This window comes from Schistocerca piceifrons, chromosome 6 (genome assembly GCF_021461385.2).
Source record: "Schistocerca piceifrons isolate TAMUIC-IGC-003096 chromosome 6, iqSchPice1.1, whole genome shotgun sequence".
In the NCBI taxonomy this organism is placed as follows: Eukaryota; Metazoa; Arthropoda; class Insecta; order Orthoptera; family Acrididae; genus Schistocerca; species Schistocerca piceifrons.
Window position 1 is genome coordinate 484,176,616 of NC_060143.1, and position 22,297 is coordinate 484,198,912.

Sequence of the window (22,297 nt, forward strand, 5' to 3'; positions counted from 1 at the left end):
GGGCTTAAGGTGCTATACCCAAACGGAGTGGATGAGAGTAAGATGCTTCTGGCCGTCACTGATGCTGCTGCAAATATGGTAGCAGCTTTTCAACTATTGGAAAAGTATTCTACCCATTGATGCTGCACGTAACTTGTGTAGCGCATGGGATCAACCGCATAGCAGAGCAAGTAAGGCTACAATTTCCTAAAGTAAATAAAGTAATATCTATGGTGAAGAAAATTTTTGTTAAGGCACCACCAAGACCACAGGCATTCAAAGAACAGCTTCCAGATGTCCCACTGCCGCCAGAGCCTGTTTTTGCCCGCTGGGTCACGTGGCTGATAGCAGCAGAATACTATAGTACGCATCTCTCAGCGGTCCAGAAGGCGGTTGAAAATATACCGGAGGATGCTGCAACCGTAACTGCAGCAATGGAGTTACTCAAAGATTCTTCTTTAATATGGGACTTATCTTACATTAGGGCCCACTACACATTTATGGCAAGAATAATTTCACAATTAGAAGGCTCAAGGAGACTTATCTACGACAATATTTCTTTGCTTGAAGAAGTCAAAATGAAAATTAATGAAGCGCCAGGTGAAGTAGGGGAAAAAGTACGGGCAAAAATGCAAACGGTTTTGCAGAAGAACACTGGCGTGAAGGAGTTGTGTGCAGCTGCCGACATACTTAGTGGAAAATCCAGCACTCCTGACTGCAGCATTCCTGTCCAACATGTGCCGAAAATGAAGTACGCCCCTGTCACATCTGTTGATGTAGAACGTTCTTTTTCAGCGTATAAATTGATTCTGACTGACAAGCGCCACAGTTTTTCACTAGAAAACCTAGAAATATTTTGGTTATTTATTATGAAGCCAGCTATGGTCAGAATATGTGAAACTACGAATGTATTAATTACACCATTGCCACATCTTTTTTACGGAGATCTTTATCTTGCAGGAACTCAAAAATATTTTGAGTTATGTTCAAAATTAATGTTGTAGATTGCTGTGCTCTGTAACTGTGTAAATATTCAATCTCCTTGTTTTAATGAGAAATAAGATGTTCATACTGTCAACACTGTGTATTTTAATTTATTTTTATTTTCTCTGCATCATTTTTATTAGAGCCTATTTTAGGTTTTATATAGCCTAAATGAACTACTGAAGGAGCCTATTTTAGGTGCCTAAAACACACTTTTTTACGACCTAAAAATCCGTGGTCTAATAATCACACACATCAATGCCCGAGGCAGGATTCGAACCTGCGACCGTAGCAGCAGCGCGGTTCCGAACTGAAGCGCCTAGAACGGCTCGATCACAGCGGCCAGCCACGCTGTGTAGAGGCGGCTGCGATGTTTCGGATTATTATCCTCTTGGAGTACCCAGTTTGCCTCTTTCGAACCAAATAGTTTCTTAACGGACCTCAGACCGCGTTTTTGATAAATATATAAATATAAATAAGTGACGCTTCGGATATTCTGCACCCATTTTAAACAGCAGCCGACAAAACAAAACATTCAATTCCCACACTTTTTATCTATGTTGTTCTTGTTGTGGTCTTCAGTCCAGAGACTGGTGTGGTGCAGCTCCCCATGCTACTCTATCCTGTGCAAGCTTCTTCATCTCCCAGTACGTATTGCAACCTACATCCTTCTGAATCTGTATAGCGTATTCGTCTCTTGGTCTCCCTCTACGATTTTTACCCTCCGCTCTGCCCTCCAATACCAAATTGGTGATCCCTTGATGCCTCAGAATATGCCCTACCAACCTATGCCTTCTTCCAGTCAAGTTGTGCAACAAATTTTGTCTTCTCTCCAATTCTATTCAATACCTCCTCATTAGTTATGTGATCTGCCCATCTAATCTTCAGCATTCTTTCTTGTCTAAACTATTTATCGTCCACGTTCCACTTCCATACATGGCTACACTCCGTACAAATACTTTCAGAAACGACTTCTTGACACTTAAATCTTTACTCGATGTTAACAAATTTCTCTTTTTCAGAAACGCTTTCCTTGCCATTGCCAGTCTACATTTTATATCCTCTCTACTTCGACCATCATGAGTTATTTTGCTCCCCAAATAGCAAAACTCATTTACTACTTTAACCGTCTCATTTCCTATTTCCCGTAGCATTTATTTCGACTACATTCCATTATCCTCGTTTTCCTTTGATAATGTTCATCTTATATGCTCCTTTCAAGACACTGTCCATTCCGTTCAACTGCTCTTCCAGGTCCTTTGCTGTCTCTGACAGAATTACAATGTCATTGGCGAAACTCAAAATTTTTATTTCTTCTCCATGGATTTTAATACCTACTCCGAATTTTTCTTTTGTATCCTTTACTGCTAGCTCAATATACAGATTGAATAACATCGGGGAGAGGCTGCAACCCTGTCTCACTCACTTCCCAACCACTGCTTCCCTTTCGTGCCCCTCGACTCTTATAATTGCTTCTGGTTTCTGTACAAATTGTAAATAGCCTTTCGCTCCCTGTATTTTACCGCTGCCACCTTCAGAATTTGAAATGTTTGAAATGGCTCTGAGCACTATGGGGCTTAACATCTGAGATCATCAGTCCCCTAGAACTTAGAACTACTTAAACCTAACTAACCTAAGGCCATCACACACATCCATGCCCGAGGCAGGATTCGAACCTGCGACCGTAGCGGACGCGCGGTTCCAGACTGAGCGCCTAGAACCGTTCGGTTACACGGGTCGGCTTCAGAATTTGAAAGAGAGTATTCCAGTCAACATTGTCAAAAGCTTTCTGTGTCTAGAAACGTAGGTTTGCCTTTCCTTAATCTATTTTCTAAGGTAGGTCGTAGGGTCAGAATTTCCTCACGTGTTCCAACTTTTGTACGGAATCCGAACTGATCTTCTTCGAGGTCGGCTTCTACCAGCTTTTCCATTCGTGTCAGTATTTTGCAGCCGTGACTTGTTAAACTGATAGTTCGGTAATTTTCACATCTGTCAACGCCTGCTTTCTTTGGGACTGGAATATTGTATTCTTCTTTTGAAGTCTGAAGGTATTTCGCCTGTCTCATACACCTTGCTCACTAGATGGTAGAGTTTTCTTAGGCTTGGCTCTCTGTTTATCTATACACTGTGCAAAAGCGCACTGATTACAGATTCGAGACCACTGCCAGACATGTCGTTGCGGGCGTTACATTTAAAATTCTGGCGAACACTTTATCGTGGAATTGACTTTATCTACATCGACCTCTGCGATTATTTCGTGGAGTGAAATGGTGTCTAAGGCCGGTATTACACTATCAAATTTCTTTGTCCAATATCTTTGTCCAATATCTTTGTCAAAGATATTTGATAGTGTAATAGGGACTTTGTCAAATGTAGTCCAATATTTGATCAAATATAGGGCCTCGCTGTATATTTGATCAAAGAAACCGCTTGTCTTCTGTTCACTGCAATGTGACATGTTACCACATGGAGCGCTAGCATCGCTGCAGCGTTCTGTCGTCTGTAGTGTTTTTATAACCATTGCCGGTAAATACAATTGGTGTGTGCCGACAACTACAAAATTAATAGAGATGTCTGAAGCTGATGAGGCGCTTTACAACGTGAGGCACCCTGAATACAAAATAGATTAAGAAGATTGGAGACCTGACCTAACATAACATAACCCTCTCCTGTGTCAAGGAATCGGAGTGTTACAGTGAGCCTGACTTCTGAAGATGTAGCAATTCTTAAGTGAATATTGTGCTTTGTGATATGAGGATACACTTCATTGAGCACATACAGAAATGTATGCTCATCCATTCTTAAGTAATTGATGTACGACTTGACGTCTTCCACTGTAAGCTCACGTAACAAGTTTTGTTGAATGCTTTTATCGTGTCGTCGTAAAACCCACGGCTTCACCCAGATTAGATTAGTTTTTCGTTCCATAGATCCGTGCTGAGGAGATCCTCGTGGACGTGGAACATGTCGATTTTTTTAAAGCTGAAATAACAATACTAATAGTATGAATAAATACATCATTTGTTTCTATTAAAAATTTCGCCAATGGAGTAGGAGTTGGCCAGTAGTAAGTCTTTCAGGCTCCTTTTAAACTGATCTTTATTTCTAACTAAATTTTTTATGTTTCCTGGCAAATTATTGAAGATGAGTGTTCCTGAGTAGTGGACCCCTTTTTGAACTAAAGTAAGTGCTTTTAAGTCCTTGTGCAGATCATTTTTGTTCCTGGTACTGTATGTATGAACTGAGTTGTTTGTCGGAAAAAGAGATATATTATTTACGACAAATTTCATTAAGAAGTAAATATACTGAGAGGCAGTAGTTAGTATACCCAGTTCTTTGAAGAGGTTTCTGGAGGACGTCCGTGAATTTACTCCACAAATAATACGTATTACACACTTTTGGACTCTGAAAACTTTTGTTTGACTTCAAGATTTACCCCCAAAATATTATCCCATATGACATTATGGAATGAAAGTATGCAAGCTTTTTCATTTTTATGTTGCCTATGTCTGCTAACACTCGAATTGCAAATACAGATTTGTTAAGGCCTTTCTGCAGTTCTGTGGTGTGCTCCTCCCAACTGAATTTATTATCAAGTTGTAATCCCAGGACTTTTAAGACTGTCAACCTCGTATGTATGGTTCCATTTTTTCCCCACTTCTTTTCCGCATGTGCACACAATGCAATTGGGGTACGTACAACTGCTGCGGTTAATAACAAGTTGCTGTCTGCCATTTTGAACTTTGACGAAAAATTTGATGACAGTGTAATACCCCTTCTAGCGCTACGTCAAAGATCTTTGTCAAATATATTGGACGGAATATTGGATCACATCTTTGGTCAAATCTTTGACAAAGAACTTTGATAGTGTAATACCGGCCTAAGCGTGGCGGACAGCCGCCTGTGCGGTGCTAGTGATGTTGCGCTCGTGGCGCCATCTGACGCAGTCGGACGAGCCGGCTATCAAGTTGGGAAGCGCTGGTGGCCAGAGCGGAGCGCGAGGCCCTGGAAGTTGGCCTGCACGCCGAGAGCCCTCGGGGGCTTCCCCCCTCCCCCCACCCTCATCCCACTCCGCCCAGACAGCGCCCGACCACCACCGAGCCACGCATCGTCGCTGCCGCTGCCGCTTGTTTGCCGAGCCCTCCAGAAGCGACGCTTCGGCTTTCCGACGTTTCAAACTGCGCCTTTACAAGCGCGTTACACGCAACCTCCTCCGTCTGGCACGCGTGTGTTGCGCGTCTCCTCAGCGCCGCCTCGTAGCACAACGTTAACCGGAGGGCCGATGCAGGCATGCAAGCAACCTTTCTCCCCACAAAAGCAAACTACAGCAACAGCTTTGACCTCTGGTTGCCCGAGGTGAAAGACCGAGCTCTAGAACTTGCGGAGTGCCTCTTGAAAGAGGAGTCGAGCACTACGTGTCACGCGAAGACTTTCTCAATGCACAGAAAGTGAATACCATTTTCTCAACTCGAAAACATTAAAAATTTACGGCCTGCGTGGAAAGTAACGTTAAATTCGAAAACAGAAATTCAAACCCAGGTAACAGGTTCAGGAGAGAAAAGGATCAAACATCAACACGTGAAAGGGAGGCCCATTAGACAGTTCGTCGTTTTCACCAAATTAACATTTATTTAAGAAAAACATACTGATCAATTAAATTTCAGATTAATAACAACATGAAAACCATCAGAATTATAGTGACATTTGACAAACTACTGAAATTTACCAATATAAGCAAAAAGGAAAGAGTATTCAATAACCACAAAGCATCTGAGTTTACGAGTATGAACAGTAAGAATGAAATGTGAATCGTTCAGTAAAGGGAAACCATATCTACCAAATACAGAGCACACCCGATTTTATGAGGACCACTTAGAGAGAATCTGAACATTTTTCTTTTATGAACAGTACGAGGATCAATAGTTTGATTATAATTTACAAAAGTTCATGCAAACACCAAGGTAGACTCGCTTGTTTCGCAATAAGCTGTGAACGTAAATCACATGCGAGGCAGTACCCTCAAACAATAACAGAATATACACTAACAAATGGTTCGAGTTCTCCCTCGGGCATGGGTGTGTGTGTTTGTCCTTAGGATAATTTAGGTTAAGTATTGTGTAAGCTTAGGGACTGATGACCTTAGCAGTCAAGTCCCATAAGATTTCACACACATTTGACCATTTTTGACAAAATCCATTGCAATTATCTCTTTCAGTTTTAGTGAGTTTCAGATCAGGGCAAACTCGCTAAAACTGAAAGAGATAATTGCAATGGATTTTCTCAAAAATGGTCAAATGTGTGTGAAATCTTATGGGACTTAACTGCTAAGGTCATCAGTCCCTAAGCTTACACACTACTTAACCTAAATTATCCTAAGGACAAACACACACACCCATGCCCGAGGGAGGACTGGAACCTCCGCCGGGACCAGCCGCACAGTCCACGACTGCTGCGCCTAAGACCGCTCGGATAATCCCGCGCGGCTGGATTTTGTCATACACAATAAATACATACGCCTCTGGCTTGTAAGTGAATACGTGTAACTGACAAGGTGCAGGTACAAACAGAGCAGTTGCATTTAAACCCTCTGACGCATGAATAAGTATTCCTGAAACGCCTTAAGAAACACTTGTTAAGATGAGCTTAAGCAAAGCAGAAAATTTCACTCAGTAGTGGCCCTACGTAATTCAGTTATGACTAAAACACATCAACGTAGGTTAGAATTAATACACTTTACTGAATCACAATTGGATTTCAAATTCATACCCAGTACCTCATATACGAGGTGCGGCTAGAAAAAAACCGGACTGATGCTGGAAAAAACATTTATTTACAATTATTTACAATTTCATGTTATCTCCTTCAATGTACTCTCCTCCTCGGTCTCTACACCGCTCCATACGAATTTTCCACTGTTCATAGCAATGCTGCAGATCATTTTCGGTAAGTCCATACATTACTTCCGTCGCTTTTTCTTTTACTGCTTCAACAGTCTCAAATCTAGTTCCTTTCAAAGCTGACTTGACTTTAGGGAAAAGAAAAAAGTCACTGGGGGCCAAATCAGGTGAGTACGGTGGATGATCTAAGATGGGAATGTTGTGTTTTGCCAAAAACGTCTTCACTGACAACGCACTGTGAGCTGGGGCATTGTCTTGGTGAAGGATCCATGACTTTTTTCTCCACAAATCGTTCCGTTTTCTCCGTACTCGCTCACGTAGGGTAGCCAGGACGCTAATGTAGTAATGCTGATTCACTGTTTGTCCCTCTGGTACCCAAACAATGTGCACAATCCCTTTGATGTCAAAAAAAAAAACAATCATCATTGCCTTGAATTTCGATTTTGACATTCGTGGAGAACCAGGAGTTTTCCAATGCATCGATTGGGGTTTAGTTTCGGGATCGTAAGTAAAAAACCACGATTCATCGCAAGTAATAACATTTTGTAAGAAGGTGGGATCACTTTCAATGTTTTCCGGGATGTCAGAACAAATCATTCTTCGGCGTTCCTTCTGTTCAATTGTGAGATACTTTGGAACCATTTTTGGACACACTTTGTTCATGTTGAAACTTTCATGAAGAATCTGCCTAACACTTTCCTTGTCAACTCCTGTTAACTCAGACACTGCTCTGATTGTTAAACGGCGATCTTGTCGAACAAGTATACCGATTTTTTCAATGTTTGCATCAGTTTTTGCTGACAATGGTCTGCCAGTGCGAGTGTCATCACTGGTGTCTTCGCGGCCATCTTTAAATCGTTTAAACCGCTCAAACACTTGTGTTTGCGATAAACAATCATCGCCGTACACTTGTTGTGACATTACAAACGTTTCACTTGCAGATTTTCCTAGTTTGAAACAAAATTTGATGTTAACACGCTGTTCTTTCTGTACACTCAACATTTTCCGACGCACAGACAAAACGTCAACTACTTAAAACAGACGCCACGGGCAGACTGAGTGCAGGAGGCAGATGAAACTCGAGCAGTAGGCGGAGCGAGAGTCACGTGACAGGCTAGTCCGGTTTTTTTCTAGCCACACCTCGTATTACCATGACATTGCCACCGGGTACAGTGCCACTCACCGGTGTTACCATTTCAATTCATAGCTTCATACACAAAGTGGGTGCATAGAAGCAGCTTGCCAATTAACAGAATCACGTGGCTTCAAAGAAGACGCACGAACAACTATTGGCCACTCTCCAGCCAAGGCACACTGCAGAACAAACAAATACATATTATTCACTGAACACGGCACAATATTGTTGCCCAAAATTTCCTTTAAACAATAAAAGCACATTGCCAGAATATCAATAGGCAGTGTGTTACGGTGCAGTCTCCTCTCTGTCAATTATTCTTTTCTTTTCAAATAACAGAAGGAGGCCCCTGTCACCAGAGCTCCCATAGCACGACTTTCGTCACCGTCTTTAGCGGCTGCCCTACGTTCGACAAGTCGCTCGGCGATCCGGCTGGGTACATGCGTTGTCAAACCCCAATCTGCCCAACCAAACCCCGCCGCCAGGGACTGCAGCTCCAGCCCTCCTTCCGTCACGTGCCATTCACAATTCACGCCCTCCGCGCAGAACCTCCACGCCTCAACCAGGAAAACCAAAGTCATAAGGGAGGTGACTATCGATACCGGTTCCAGCGGTAGTTAGGCCAGCAAATCGAGCTGCCACGGCTCAAAAATTAAATGAAACGACGAGTGAATTTTGAATGCTTATTTTCATAATTTTTCTCAGGAGTTCATTTAAGTCGGGATGACAAAATACACCATGAAAAAAAAAAGCGACACATGACGAAGGAACTATCCGAATGGGACAGAAATCGGTAGATGTGATGTAGGTGTACAGACAAACAAATGATCCCCCTTTCAGGAAAACCGCATGATTTGTTTTAGTGATCAACTCGAGAAATTATTTTGTGACATCAGATACCGGTCGCCCCATGTTGGGCGCCAAAAGTGTAGTGAGTTCGAAAAACTAAACGAAATCAAACACAAAGGGTACAAAATTAAGGTGTTCATGTATCAATATAGAAGATCGCTTGTACGTTCAAAACATGAAAGAAATGTATTGATTTTCGTGCTATTTACACAAAACGAAACAAATTTATAAATCTCACGGCTGATTTGACTGGATGTGGACCCGACTACATCTACATCTACATTTATACTCCGCAAGCCAACCAACGGTGTGTGGCGGAGGGCACTTTACGTGCCACTGTCATTTCCTCCCTTTCCTGTTCCAGTCGCGTATGGTTTGCGGGAAGAACGACTGCCGGAAAGCCTCCGTGCGCGCTCGAATCTCTCTAATTTTACATTCGCGGTCTCGTGGGGAGGTATAAGTAGGGGGAAGCAATATATTCGATACCTCGTCCAGAAACGCACCATGTAGAAACCTGGACAGCAAGCTACACCGCGAAGCAGAGCGCCTCTCCTGCAGTGTCTGCCACTTGAGTTTGCTAAACATCTCCGTAACGCTATCACGCGTACCAAATAACCCTGTGACAAAACGCGCCGCTCTTCTTTGGATCTTCACTATCTCCTACGTCAACCCGACCTGGTACGGATCCCACACTGATGAGCAATACTCAAGTATAGGTCGAGCGGTTGTTTTCTAATCCACCTCCTTTGTTGATGGACTATATTTTCTAAGGACTCTCCCAATGAATCTCAACCTGGCACCCGCCTTACCAACAATTACTTTTATATGATCATTCCACTTCAAATCGTTCGCAACACATACTCGCAGATATTTTACAGAAGTAACTGCTACCAGTGTTTGTTCCGCTATCATATAATCATACAATAAAGGATCCTTCTTTCTACGTATTCGCAATACATTACATTTGTCTATGTTAAGGGACAGTTGCCACTCCCTGCACGAAGTGCCTATCCGCTGCAGATCTTCCTGCATTTCGCTGCAATTTTCTAATGCTGCAACTTCTCTGTATACTACAGCATCATCCGCGAAAAGCCGCATGGAACTTCCGATACTATTAAGGGGAAGGAAAAGGGAACGAGTCGTCTCACTGTTCTTCGTTACCGTTCGTCGTGTACTGCCGTCGGCGGCAGGCGCTGCGTCGGTGCGGCGCGTCGCGTCGGAGCTGTGCTGCACGGGTTGTCGGCTGCCCTCAACAGCAATCGCGGCTTTGCGGCGGGGCCCTGGTACGATGTCCACGTTGTCTGCCAATCGACCATTGCGTGGCCGAAGCTGTGCTACCACGGCGTCCGGAGGCGATTGTTCGCGCTGTGTGGAAGAGCGCCCATGTCCTCTCGCTTCAGCGGTATTTCCACGACTCTGACATTCGCTTCTCATCTATCTTTCAGCTCAACTCTTCTTCGAAACATTATTCCTTTCGGCGTTGTCATTGGCGGACGAAAATTACAATATAGCCCAATGACAGATCGCCGTTTCACCGCCACGTCTCTCCGTGCAGGTTGGAAATTTTCTGATTGGCGTGGGCAAGCGTGTGCCTCGTGAATTGGTATGTTTGTCACGGTTTCACATTCTTCAGATGTTTTCCTGCATTCCGAGGCTGTTGGGAGAGCAGCTACACAACACTTCTTTATAACCGCTCTCTCTGCGTGAGCCCTAGACAGACTCATGTTTGGGCTCCGTCTCAAAATCTGCTGGCGTCCGACATTTACAAGGAACGTCCTCACTACCGAGGAAAACATCTTCTTAAGAATGCTGGTTTCTTTCACACGCCTCCTTGCGCCGATTCCCCGCGCCTTTTGCATGCTCGTCCCTCTGCCCGTGGGATGCTGGGATTGTCGGTACATCCCTATTTTCTAAGGCAGGTAAGATTGTAAGTAGGCTGTTTATGTTTTTATGTTGCTAACGGCACGTAGCGCTCTGTATGAAAATCACTGACTGTGCTGTGTGCAGTCTGTGGCTGATATGCATTGTTGGAATACTTGCTATTGTATTGTTGGGCAGTTGGATGTGAACAGCGCGTAGCGTTGCACAGTTGGAGGTGAGCCGCCAGTAGTGGTGGATATGGGGAGAGAGATGGCAGAATTTTGAGAGCGGACCATCTGGACGTGTGTCCATCAGAAAGAGTAAATTTGTAATATTGTATATCAAGAATGATATATATATGATGACTTTTGAATATTGTTAAGGTAAATACATTGTTTGTTCTCTATCAAAGTCTCTCATTTGCTAAGTATGCCTATCACTAGTTAGTGCCTTCAGTAGTTTGAATCTTTTATTTAGCTGGCAGTATTCGGGCTCGCTGTGTTGCAGTAGCTTGGGTAACGAAGATTTTTGTGGGGTAAGTGATTTGTGAAAGGTATAGGCTAATTTTAGTCAGGGCCATTCTTTTGTAGGGATTATTGGAAGTCAGATTGCGTTGCGCTAAAAATATTGTGTGTCAGTTTAGTGTCGATCAGAATAAGTAAAGAGAGAAATGTCTGAGTACGTTCAGCTCTGCTCAGCTGTTAGAAAATCGAATAACGTAAGAGGTTTATCAGCACAGTAATTCATTAATTTTTCCAAGGGGATGTTTCATAAGATGACTGCCGCAAGGCCAGAAGAACTCGGATGCGTTCTTCGCGTTCCGTCCTGATGGCTGCCGCTGTCCATCAGTTGTCGGCACGCTTCTCGTTGTCAGACTGGCCCTTCGCACCGTGTCCCTCTTTGAGCGAGGTGAAGACGTCGGCCCGGTTCCTGCTGTGTGCTTGCAGAATGACGGCAGTGCCCTCTTCTCGGGGGCTCGCCCCAGGGAGTCCGGCCCCTTTCCTTCTCCACGGCCGCTCGCGGTGACTTGGCGAAAGTGGCCGCGGTATTACATTATGCAGGTGATAGAGTTCACAAATTGAGGAAGTCAATAACGTGTTGGTCCACCTGTATTCTTTATACAAGCAGTTATTCGGGTTAGCATTGGTTGACAGAGTTGTTCGATCTCCTTATGAGGGATATCGTGCCAAATTATGTCCACTTTGCTCGTCAGAAGGTCAAAATCCCTAACTGGTTGGACGGTGTTAGGCAAGTACGGCGAGAAGCAGCAGAAACTCTCTCTGAGTGCGGAAGGGCATTATCGTGCTGAAATGTAAGCCCAGTAAGGCTTACCACGAAGGGCAATAAAATAGGGCGTAGAACAGGGGTTCACAACATACGTGCTCGCGGAGCAAGCTGTGAGCAGCAAGGCGCGAGCACGGAGCAGCGCGAGCACGCTACCCCCACTACCGGACCAGAGCGGAGAGTGGGGAAAGTCACGTGGGGCACACAGCAGCTGCCGCCAGTCAATGTAAATCCGCGGCCACCTGCAGGGATATCACTCACGAATTATTACTGAGACAAATGAAACAAATAAAGGAGAATGTACAGATGCCACATAATTTTATTAGCTTAGTGTATGCCTCTACATTCGCATTAATTTCTGAACTGTTACACAATAAAAGGTGTCACTGAAGTGTGGGATTCTCGGTTATCTTGTACTTTTTGCCCTTTACAATTGCGTCTATGTTCGGAGTAATTGTTCTTGTGCATTTTAGGCGCAGCGTGCAGTTTAAATTTCGATCAGACAATGCGTTTCTCAGGCGCGTCTTGTTACATTTCATTGTAGAGAACAGTTGTTCACAAACATACATGGAACCGAACACTGATATTATTGTAGCCGCCAGTTTGTGCAAACGAGGAAATCTGTCCTGAGGGAAGTGTCTGTAGAATTCCAAAATGTTTTTCTTTTTCTGAAATTTGTCTCTGTATTCTCTGTCACACTGCAGGTAAATAATTTCTTGCTGCAGCTCAGGACGAATATCGTAAATATTCGCTGAATATGGAGAGAACAGATCAAAATCACTGTCTAGTGCTGTCAGATCTTGTAAGCGCTGATCAACTAAACTATGTGAATAACGTTCACAGTCTTTGTGAACATCTTGCATGGATGATACTTTAGGAAAACGAGCTAGGTTTCCTGTTTCCAGCTGACTCACCCAAAGTGTCAATTTCATTTTAAAAGCTCATATTCCATGTATGAAATGAGTAATTAGCAGATCTTTACCTTGTAGTAAAATGTTCAAAGCATTCAGATGGCTAGTTAAATCTGCTAAGAACGCGAGATCACATTCAAACGTGCGCGCGCATTTCCCCTCCCTTCCCTCCCTCCCTACTCCGCGACCTTGCTGCTGCTCGCGAGCACGTGCCTGAGCAGACGCGAGTACTCGCGCTCAAAAATGGCCAGTTGTTAAGCCCTGGCGTAGAATATCGTCGGCCTACCGCTGTGCTGGAAGGGTGCCACGGTTGACAACTAAAAGGGGTCCTGATATGAAAAGAAATGGCACCTCGGACCACACCTCCACGTTGTCAGGCCGTAGATGGGCGATGATTCGGTTGGTATCCCACCACTGTCCGTGACATCTCCAGACACGTCTTCGGCCTGGAACCTCATTGACTGGAGTAGAATTATGTAGGTCTGCAGGCTTTCGTGGCCATTGTCACTGAAGTTAAAATCTTCTGTGTTATTAGGCCGTGTCATATTGCTAATAAAATGATCGACGTTTCGACCCCTCTGCTGGGATCTTCCTCAGGATCTTCTGGAGTCCACTAATGCTAGAACACTGTCAGAGACGAGTGTAGCGTCCTCTTATAAAGGGGAGTTCTCTCGCGTTCGTGCTGGAGAAGTGACAGTATTGGTTAAAATTCAAATGGCTACCATTGGTGGGCCATAGTCATAGGCTAATATGCCCGCTCTGATGCAGAAGAAGGGGCGTTGTTGGCTAATCTCCTGTGGAAACCATTGGCGGCCCATCGTCATTGGATAGAAAGGCACTATTCCACACTTACACTGGAGAAGGGTTATTGGTTGAAATTCCTGCTACTGCTATTCGTTGGTTGTCATAATTGGCTATATTCAAAACGGACGGAGCAAGAGAGGGGGAATATTTACCAAAAATATTATTTTCCGCCGAGGTGACTTGCAGCGCGTTCTTTATGTCGCTCGCACACCGCGGCCGCGTATTCACTTCCTTGATGGCGGGGGGGGGGGGGGGGGGGGGGGGCACGATGGATGCCGGAAGCCTATAGCCGTCCTCTCTATTGAAATTGAAATTAGCAGTAGTGGACACCAGAAGATCCTGAGGAAGATGCCAACAGAGGAGTCGAAACGTCGATCATTTTAGTAGAAATATCACGCGGCCTAATAACCCAGAAGACTTTTAACTTCAGTGGGGTAGAATTGTCTTCGATGATGTGTCTCGCTTCGAATTCAACCCCGATGACCAGAGAAGGCATAACTGGAGACCTTCCAGACAGCATTGAGATACCAGCCTGGCTATCGCCCGCCATAGGGCGCGATAGCCAGGAGCTATGGTCTGGGGTGCCATTTCTTTTCATAGACGAACCCTTTGCTTGTCATCAACTGCACCCTTACAACACGGCGGCAAGTCGACGATATTCTACGTTGCCCTTCACAGCAAGCTGTCCTGTGCTTACATCACAGCAATAGAATGCCCTTCCGGACGCTACGGGCTGGCTCTGCAGATGATATAAACAGTGCCTAGGATCAAACCTGGGCCCCAAGAGGATTACTAATCGAAGAGGCTTCGCTAAAACGAAGGGTAATTCTATCAAATGTGTTAAGTGAGTGTACTTACAGTTAGGATATTTTCTTACATTAACAAAACGAAACTTAGTAATAGTGTGACAGTACTCTACAGTAAAGACTTCCCACAATATTGACTAGATCAAGAAAGGAACGGGAGTGTGCGGCATTCAAAATGCAAAACAAGTTGTTGACAGATGTTCAGTTTATTCTGTTTCATGACAGGAGTAAAGCATTCGAGGCACCTACCACGCACACAGTTTTCTATACCGCAGTGCTGCAGTGATGGTTTGTACGCGCTGTCGTGATATGTCACACTTAGCTGAGACCTGTTTCTTATCGGAAGATTTCATCAACGCGATTCCGATTAGTCTTGTTGATTGACGTACACAGTCGTTCACTACGAGCTCTGTCACACACGTTGAGGTTAGACCCTCTGTTTCCTTCATTACCACCAAAAACAACTTTGGGGTCCTCTAGCGGAAGAAGGTTTCAAGCGGGAATGTCGATCGAGTAATACGCATGGCATGTAATTCCTCAACCGATATTGAGAACAGAATTAAAAATTCTGAGGCTTTCCTCGTACATTTTGTTTAACCTCAGAAATAGCGTCAATCAAAGTGAGCGAATTCGGTCACAGTTAGAAAAAATGTTCAAATGTGTGTGGAATCTTATGGGACTTAACTGCTAAGGTCATCAGTCCCTAAGCTTACACACTACTTAACCTAAATTATCCTAAGGACAAACACACACACCCATGCCCGAGGGAGGACTCGAACCTCCGCCTGGATCAGCCGCACAGTCCATGACTGCAGCGCACCAGACCGCTCGGCTAGTCCCGCGCGGCTCGGTCAGAGTTAGACTTCCGCTGACCACGTCTCGGGATACTTGAACATGTGCTATCCATTTTCCTGCAACACGGATGTTAAGTCGCGTTGAAACGGCGGAGCGGAGAAACAAGACGACACTACCAGCTGCTTCAGAGAGACGAACAGAAAGGGGTAAAATGGAAATGAGCGTATGGCATTGTTGGCCTGGAGGTCCCATGCAGGGGAGTTACTCAACAGTAGTATACACAAGCTGTCCGTGTTAGGCAATGGGATTTCAGTAGGCCACAAAACACCTTTGGCTACATGTCGCTGAGTCTTCCAGCCGTCAGAATGTTCCGGAAGGCAGCGTATCCATACGCGAGATGGAATCTCGAAACATGTGCTACATCATAATGTCGCTGAACCTTCCAACTGTCAGAATGTTCCGGAAGGCTGCGTATCCATACGTGAGGTGGAAATTCGAAATATGTGCTGCATAATAACCATTGCCAACCATATTAATAAAGATTATTGTCTCCCGCAGTGGGGATGATATTATGGAGCAAAATATTTGTTAGGTAATTTTAGCATTAGAGAATAAGATGGCTACGACTGCTACAGTGTTCCTTATTAACATTTGCTTTTCTTACCAACATCTACAGAAAGAGGTGTACCATCCCATACTTAGGACGGGTTCAAGATGGTTCAAGTGGGTGTAAGCACTATGGGACTTAACATCTGAGGTCATCAGTCCCCTAGACTTAGAACTACTTAAGGCAAGATTCGAGCCTGTGACCGTAGCAGCAGCGTGGCTCCGGACTGAAGCGTCTAGAACCGCTCGGCCACAACGGCCGGCTAGGACAGTTATCACAGAAGGTAGTCAATTACTAAAATCCATTTAATATGAAATAATCATACTTGGTTTAATATATCCGGTATGCTAAACTTCGTCTTCTCATTTCTCCATTGTTCCCACATTTGTTTGTTTCACGCTGTTTAACTAATTTACCTATACGTCTTCCATGCAATACAGTATAATTTCCGATAATTGTATATGATTTATATGATTTGTCTTACTTCTTTCCATCCATGTTACAACAGATAAAAATAACTTTTGCTCTTTTTTTTTTCATCACTCTTCATCTGCAAAGACTTCCCAAAGCAGTTCTCCGGTACAGTGAATAAGTCTTGTACGGTAGTTATTTTAAATTAGTTTTCACTGGACTTTGTTTTCCTCTATGTTTGGTTTAACTGCTACACCTTTGGTGTTTTTGCATGCTTCATCAGTATCTTACTGTTGTTGGTATGTCGTGGTCGTTAAAGTTTCATGTTGTTATTGCATTAGTGATATGTTCATGTTTTATGCACGAGAAGATACACGTGGCGTCGTTCTAAGTAGACGCCTCTTCATCCAAACATTTTACTATCTTGTATTAAGATTTTTAGATTTAAAGCATATGCTTAACGAAGGGCTTTGGTTATGACGTGTGGCAACTCAATGCATTCGTTATGCAGTAAGTGCCTCTAGCACGACAATGATCGGCTCAACAATACAGCTCTGAGTTGCAACAATGCAAACGAGCTGCGACTCACAGAGATGCACGCGCGTGCCTCACACAGAGACCACCGCAGAGTGCCACTGAGTGATACAACACCAAGAATCGCTTCTCAGCGTTTGGCAAGATCAATGTGTAGTTCTTTCAAGGTCACAATATTTATGAAAATGCACAGTAAAATCACCAACAAAACATACAGCTACACACGCATGTCCTTTAAACCTTACATAGACTGCTTCACCAGGGCCAACCCTACAGCTGCAGTTTAAAAGCAGTATGTAATTATTGTCGTAAGGCGTCCATGACTTGTATATGAAGCCGCACACCAGTACAAAAACAGCGTTCTTTTTGCGAACTATGTGAATTCAGCCTTATTTTAATTAATTATTTCACATCGAAGCTATTTTAATAAACTGTCTCAAATCTTATGAACATACGTAAGCATTGTGACTGTCTCCTAAATAGTGTAAGTTTAAGTCCGCATAATAGGGAATCTTAGCTCCTTTCGTTTTTCGTCATAGTTATGGAGGTAAGTGTGGTCACGACCCTACAGACGTGTTCATAACTCAATTTAATATTTTACGATTTTATCTTACACGTTATACTGTTAATACTCACTTTCCCATGTAAGCAACAATATAAATAAAACTGGCTACACAAGTACGCTCACAAAAACTGAAGAGGGATCAGTAAGAGTCTTGTGATTATTTTTCCGGATTGTACGGTATATATAGTTTTTTTTGTTCCCTATGAGCGCTGCTCATGTAATACAAAAACTTCCGCCTTTTTCTATGTCGGCGTAGCTCTTACTTTCACTGGAGAAATGATTGTAAGTTATCATGTCGTAAGTCGAGATTTAGTGGTTAACTAAATTTGATGCTGTTGTTCCACGAGTCCGACACTCGCATCTGATCATTGAAACTAGGCAAGTAAATCAATTAGTACGCCATGTATGGCGATTTTATCTGTATATTACTTACAACGGTCGCTGCGTACCCTGCAAGCGCAGCCATGTTTGCTGCATATTTAAACTTGTTACAATCACAGTATCGAAGTTGAAATTCAGTCTGCTTCTTTCCATCATGTTCTCCATATGTAATAGTTTTTCAAAGTTGATCACAAGTATTTATATTCAATTACACCTGTCAGTTATCGTCTGAAGATTGCAATAATAGCCAAAAGATCTCCACCAAATAAATTAATATGGTATAACATCCACATATTCTGTTCTTCATTTATAAATCTGAAGAATTAATGAAACTAATATTACTAGCAACATAATAGCTATATTTACTTATGATTAATTTGAGTGTGTGTGTGTGTGTGTGTGCGTGCGTGTGTGCGTGGTGTGTGTGTGTGGTGTGTGTGTGTGTGTGTGTGTGTGTGTGTGTGTGTGCGCGCGCGCGCATAGTGCGGTCAGAAACGATCTCAAAAGCTTGCAAGGATGCTCAGGGTAGGGGGTGCTGAGAAATAACTGGTAAGAAAAAAATTCGATACTCTGAGACGTTTACTATTTAATTAGCATTGAAGTTCGCCAATCAGATCTTCATTGCACGCACAAATTCTAGCAGTTTGCCGAAGGCAGTGCTGCCAGCATTCTCTGTTTGATTCCCTGAAACCGAAAATAGAGTGATACAAAAACTGGACATTGGACGGTGACAAGAATCTCTTGTTTGTTTTGAGGAAACCAAATGAACACTTCTGCAACATCATCTCTGGTACGCAGCTTGAATTTCTGCACGCAACTACCCGATAGGCTAACTTCAGTGCTAATTAAACCAGAAACGCTTTTTCTTTAAAATTATTTCTCAGCACAATCTACCCTGCAACATCATGCAAACTTTTCAGACCGTTTTTGACGAACCTACGCATGCACACCCACACCCTATCACCCACCTACACACACATGTATTGCGAGGTGCCGGGGCTAGCAGTGTATTTAACACTAAATTCTTCTAGAATATACATATGTAAATGATGCTGTAAGCCCCCCCTATTCTAACTCCGACTTTTGCTGCTGCACATGGATTAAAAAGATACGCAAACCGACTGTAACAAACCCTGCAAGTGGAGTAGAAAAAGAGTTTGGCACCTGCAATAATTTAATTTGATAAATAAATAAAGGAAGGTTTCATTAACGTAGTGAGAAATGATAGGGTTGCTCTACCGATTAACAGAATGAAAGTTCTGTCCAAAATAACAATATGATTTATTAAGACTAAACACAAAATAATAAACAAAATCACATGAATCATTACAATACATCAAATTGGCTCAAATTGGATACTCAAATAAACGCTGTGAAGGTGAAGTTGTCCCTAAACTAGATTATGACGTTTATGACGAAGTGGTATGTGGAGCCAATTCCTTGCAGCTCAAATCTTAAGAGAGACACACAGCTAACCCAACATTAATTGCTGGTACATTAGTGAGAACTCAGACAATGAACACCCAAGATAGAACAAAGTTAGAAAAGACGAACAGACGCGCTCTACTGAGCTCTGATTATCGCCTAGCAAAAATGCCTGCTTTGCCGGTGCTGCGGAAGTACATTACCAAGCTGTCTTCTTAGCTGCAAGGACACGATCTGGCATACTGGCAGTGATGGCTGGTTGCTTCGACGTCCTATCGTGGTGATGATAATGTTGGGAGTATAGCCTGAAACAAATTGTCCTGGTCTGGTTCTTCCAGACTAAAGACGTCCTATCGATACAAATGCGCCTCTGAGGGAGACGAAGAAGGCTCGCCACACAATCACTGACATTACAGTGATTGATTTTCACAAGCAAAGTCACACAGTAACTCCGATATAGTCAACTTTAGTCAAACCTGCCCAAGACAGACAACATAGACCACTTGTACGCAGAACGCTCAATTGCCAACTGTACTCGGAAAGTTACGTTGAAGTCGAAACTTCAGCAGCTTCATTAAACAGTTACAATCAAATAAAAGTGTATTAGACAGCCAACGGAAGGCAGGCTGTCCAGAGCAGCGAGAGCTCAGTGTTGTAACCTACTCCGACTCAAAGGCGAGAGCCGACTACCCCACAAGAGCACCCGTACAAAACCGAACACAGAACATTCCTGCCCCCACGACAGTGGCCGTGGTTAAGCGTTCCAAACAGCAACTCGAAAACCGGCGGAAAATTCCACTCTATTGCCCTGAGCAAGCCAATCACAGTTACGATTATGCAGAAAGCGCGGGAATTTGCCTGCCAAAACTGCCTGGGTACACAAGTCATTCGCACGCCTCGCTGGTAGCCTGCCAGAAAGTGTTTTCGCTAAGTTTCTGCGAAGTAACGGAACCTCTAGCCTAGCCACTACTTCAGGCCCCTGCTAGCGTGTCTGTCGCTATTGTACAATATCGGCGTCTGGAAAGCATTCACTCGGCTCCCTCACACCCGTTGGCTTACCCTTTCAAGATCAGCAGATCCCGCCTGTCATCGGACCACCCGGGTGATGAGAGATGCTGCGTGGGAAGTCCACGTGGGAAGGAATAGCAACTTTTCACCGCATGCAATTAGAGAGGAAAATCGTAAGATAGAAATATAAAAGGGGGCTCATGCCACCTCTCATAGCCCCTACACCATTTTAGATTGTAATTGGTGAGCGGTTGGCTCACTTAGGAGTAAGGTAGTGAGTCAATCGCCCAAGAACAATCTTGCAAACTGACTCCACATGCCGCACTCTATAAAAAAATCACTGCAACTGAAAAAATGCAGCTCATAGAGGAAGGATTATTTGTGATGTAGCCAACTTCACCTTCTTAATATGGAACTCTAACACTCACATCACATATCCATACCCAGGGAGCCCCTTCCAACACCGATTCACACAGATATTCACGCTCTAAATATGGCCCGGGCATGTGAGCCAAATATGGAGCAGTTTATTCTTTACAACCAGAGTTGGAGTGCTCCACAATTAAATGCCCAAGATGTTACAAAATTTTGAATCATTAAACTAACCTGAACTCACTCACACATGATACTATTTAAGTTAATAATCCCTTTATGAGCTTTCAGAATCTAATTACAACCTCCGATTCATTCTGTCTCCCTGCAGCAAGAATAACCTTTACAAAATGTTCCCTGAACTGATGGTCCATTCACAATGACAGTGGTGGTATCTGCTTCAGTTTATGGGGACTTCAGGCACACTGTTTGCATACACACAACAATAAATACAAAATACAAAAAAACAACATGGTGTGGAGAACAATACAGTAATTTGCAATTTGTGAGCCCTACTCTATCACTTACATAAGAATTACAGTGTAAAACACAAACACATACAAGGTATAACATACATTACAAAAACAACACTAGAGAAAGAAATTTAAGAAAAAAAACATGGTTCATGGGGCGTCAAGTTGTGCGTGCACATTGCACAATGTTCACGACTGTGCTGAGAATGAGGCACTGAATCACATTGTTAGAAATATTCGAAGCACTTCACAAATTCGTTAGTTTCTCTGAGGGAGTTGGTATGTTGAGTCATATGCATTGATGCACGTGGTTCCATGTCTTGAGCATCGGAGGGGGGCTTTTGGGATGGGGCCACAGTACTGACATCATGTAGGGCTAAACGTCGGGTGTTGTTGCTACATTGTTGCAACAGCAATAGGGTGTGCTGGAGCATCTGCAGTACTCTGTTGAGATTGCAGCAAGACCCACGCATATGATAACGGCAGTACGGTAGGAAGACATAGTGATAGGCTCTCCTCATGTCGATTAAATGTCTCTGAGGTCTACTACTTGGGATGCATCACTAGTCCAGATCTCTTCTCTCCCTGGACAGTACTTTACGTTTCCCAATATTGGAGTTCGACGAGGGATGATGGCACGTGGAGTGACTCCACAAGTGTGTTCGGTCATCCAGGCAGGATCGAACTAGGGGCGACAATTGCTACAACTGCTCTCTAATAGAGAGGAGAAGTTAGAAATGAGACAATTCATTTGTTAGTGTTTGTGGCACAATACTGCTTTGTGTATGCAGATCGGCCAATGCTAGTGAGTTGTAAAAACCCAAACAGGTGAGTATATAGTGTCCCTTTCTGTCCTGAGGCACATGAGGTGCAGGTTCTGACACCATATGTGATCTTCTTCGTGTACTCACGACAACGTGGTCTGCACAGGGAATCCCTCCAAATGGCTGCCGCGTCCGGAGAGCTGGCTGGCTGTCGCGTGTGGGTCGCTTGTCAGTGTCAATGGCCAGACTCACTTTCGCTTGTGGTCCGGCGAGGATCCCGCCTAATCCCTCAGGTATACAGCCCGGTGACTGTCAGCTTGCAGGACCGGACGCTCCAGCGCCCTTCTCATTAGGTGGCGCGCTGACGCTCCCCTTCTTCCAGGTAGCCGAAGACCTCTTGTTTTTGCTCCGGCTGGCCTCTGCATTGCCACGATACCTGTCATCTGTACAATT